The following is a 3,312-nucleotide window of genomic DNA, read 5'->3' as shown; positions in this document are numbered from 1 at the left end:
TGAACACAATTCTGTAAAGCAAGAACCGTACCAATGTCTACTGAAGCTTTATTATATGCCAGTTCCTCTCCAATCAGGAAGGTAATTGTTAACTTCTTGAGGGTGGTATGCAGGTGAAGTCAAGATCATGTATAGGGAAGCTGGTTGAAAGGTTGTTGTAAGGAGTCAGACAAGCTCTGATCACTACAGAGATTAGGGCTGCCACATTTTAATCTATTTTTGTACTATAGCTCTTGATAGTTAAAACTGACCAATTCTTGAGTTGCTATACTTCAGTTTTGTTTTTTATTTCTTCTTTTGGCAGTATCTCTAATAAGCTATTGTAGCTTCACACTTGTGTGCAAGAAAGCTAAATGCAAAATATGCAAAAACCAAAAGAAAATCCAACCGTGGGTATGAAAAAGATACATTGGGTAGGTATCAGAGGAGGCAATGTGTACAAATGCATATATAATTGTTACAATAGATGATATAAAAGACATTTCAATAGCAATTATGCTAAGGATTGTGTCAGAAAGAAAACATGACTTGGGATGTACAAAAGAATTTTGCAGGCACTTTTAAGTAAATAAGAATAAGGGCAGAGATATAGGAATGGTTGAAAATCAATCTGGTTTGTGCTCGCTTCGGCAGCACATATACTAAAATTGGAACGATACAGAGAAGATTAGCATGGCCCCTGCGCAAGGATGACACGCAAATTCGTGAAGCGTTCCATATTTTATATGTTTTCACTCTTATGTGGATCCTGAGAAACTTAACAGAAACCCATGGGGGAGGGGAAGGAAAAAAAAAAAGAGGTTAGAGTGGGAGAGAGCCAAAACATAAGAGACTCTTAAAAACTGAGAACTGAGGGTTGATGGGGGTGGGAGGGAGGGAAGGGTGGGTGATGGGTATTGAGGAGGGCACCTTTTGGGATGAGCACTGGGTGATGTATGGAAACCAATTTGACAATAAATTTCATATATTGAAAAAAAAAAAAGAAAATCAATCTGGTTTGAGCTGAAGATGCAGTTTGGGTTGAATAGATTTTTTTTTTTTTCCTGGTTCCAAATGGTTGGGAAATGAAGAAGTTGAATAAACCTGCATTGTCCGAATGGGAGGGCAAGAAGAACTATAAATCTCTGTTTGCAAGCAAAAGAAAACCCAATTCTATCTAGCTTAAAAACTAAAGATTTATTAACTAATGCAATTGAAAAGTACAGATTTCAGGCATAATCTGACTCTGACGCTGTGATATTATGAGAGTTCTGGATGATTTTCTCCATTTTCTCTCTCTAGGCATCAAGCTCATTTTAGGCTGGCTTCCATTATGGTTTATAATCTCCCAGGGCCACATGCTTCCTCATTTATTTCTGGGGTAGGGGAAAGAACTTCTTGAGCAGTCACAGACTTAAAGTCCTGAACTTCATTTCTATCAAGACATGTGCCTACCCTTGAACCACTGGCTATAATCAGGGGATAGTCAGATGCAGATTGGCTTGGGCTAGGCTCTGCACCCACCACTGAACCAATAGCTCTGACAAGGAGATGTCTTTACTTAAGTTGGCTCACATCAATTAGGGTTGACTCCTGGCATTCTTGGTTAGATTTCTCAGCCAAGGGGGGTCAATGGGGACTGGAATCCAGCCCACTATCTGCTTTCCAAGCTTTGCACTCTGGCATTGGGCTATATTTCCTGGAAGAAGGATAGTCTTTTTATAATTCTCACAAAAGCACAGTTATGTGTACTAATAAATCTGAGTCCAACATCCATTACAACTTACATTTTTCCAATTTACATAGAGAGGTGCCTATGGATTAGCGGTAGCCATCACCCTGAAGTTGAGGGATCAATCCCAATTATTTTTGTATCTTGTTTATTTGCTTCTTCAGATCCAGGCTCTACCCTGCCATTTCTCCAAGAGTCTGACCTGCATTAATAGACTCCCTTATCCTCTGATGCCAGTTATGGAGCTCAAGGATGAGTTCACTGTGGGTAGGCTGCATCTGTCTACTGTAGGCCAAGCTCTTGCCAACAGCCTTTTCCACATGGTCTCTCCGTCTCTGCCCTCTGTCACTAAGTTCTAGTAACTGCTTGCACCTCTTGGCACTTCAGACCCAGGATGATATCAGTCCCTCCTATGAGGAGTGGAGAGAGGAAGGGCAGAAATTTATTAATAGTAAAAATAATAATAATAATAATAATAATAATTGCCTGCAAGTCAAAATGAAAGGAAAGAAAGGAAAGGATAGGCTTGGTGGAGAGTGACTGACTGTTCTGCCTCCTCACCACAAAAGACCAAGAGCAAATCCCACTATAAATGCTTCAGGTCCCCATGCTAAAGGTTTCTGGGCTGAATTATGTGAGTCTACCTTAAATCAGGATGATGAATTAGGATACTTCTTTGCTCCATTCAACTCTTATGATTTATTCATTCAGTGTCATTTCTTGTATAACCAAATGTCCTAATTTCTAATGTGGGAGAAGTAGAATAGTAAAATGTATTTTCTGCTTTAGGACCACCCTACAATGTACAAAGGTATTCATATGCAGCTTAAACAAAGAGAATTTGTCCTATTTTCTATCACCTATCTAATGTTCCTATAAACACCTCACCCCCACTGTACTCCTCTGGGTGGCAAGGAAAGAGATAAGTATTGTCAGCTAATGGTTTCTCTGCCTCCTCTAGTTTATAGTCTGTTTAGATTTCAGATCTCTTTTTGAGGTAAATATTCCTATGAGTTCTAAGTTTGAGTCCTTATTATGGTGGCTTCTCTCTTTCTTTTCTTCCTTCCCAAGATGGTGTCTGGTTATTTCCCTTGACATTGGGAGGAGGAGTCACTTGGTCTCATGTTGGTCTTTTGCTGGTTTCTGCCATGAGATGGCTTGTCCAATCCTTGGGTCTACCCAGCTCAGGTGTGCTTTGCCAGGTCATGTTTCTGAGAATAAGGCTGAAATCTGTTGCTGAAGTAAGTCAGCAGTGAGGGAATTCAGGATCCATTTATGACTGAACACATACTCTTTTCAGTGTACATTTGTGGTTTTATGAAATTCCTAGCGGCTAGCATTCAGCCTGACCAGAGTGGTATTGGATAAATTTTTGTACTTTGGTATTATTAATCATAATTTTCTTGTAGTATTTCCAATGAAAAGTCAAATTTTTTAAAACTTACATATTGCATAGTAGGTGTTTAATAATCTTCGTTTCTACTCTGCCTCCCAATCTTTATAGTTATTAACTGTTGAACAATTAACAAAATATTTTCTCACTTCAAACCTGCCAAGTCATAACATAGGTATCCTATCACACAAATTAAATGCACATTGTT

General features: G+C 39.1%; 1 non-coding gene across 1 annotated transcript; it reads left to right on the top strand.

The window, feature by feature from the left end:
- Positions 1–617: 617 nt before the first annotated feature.
- LOC132675359 (U6 spliceosomal RNA) lies at positions 618–724 on the top strand. The gene has a single exon (XR_009608758.1). It is a non-coding gene; the product is annotated as a U6 spliceosomal RNA (small nuclear RNA).
- The last annotated feature ends 2,588 nt before the right edge of the window (positions 725–3,312 follow it).

The sequence above is a fragment of the Panthera onca genome, chromosome B2 (assembly GCF_046562875.1).
Source record: "Panthera onca isolate mPanOnc1 chromosome B2, mPanOnc1 haplotype 2, whole genome shotgun sequence".
NCBI classification, from domain to species: Eukaryota; Metazoa; Chordata; class Mammalia; order Carnivora; family Felidae; genus Panthera; species Panthera onca.
This window is presented reverse-complemented; position numbering and strand designations above follow the sequence as displayed.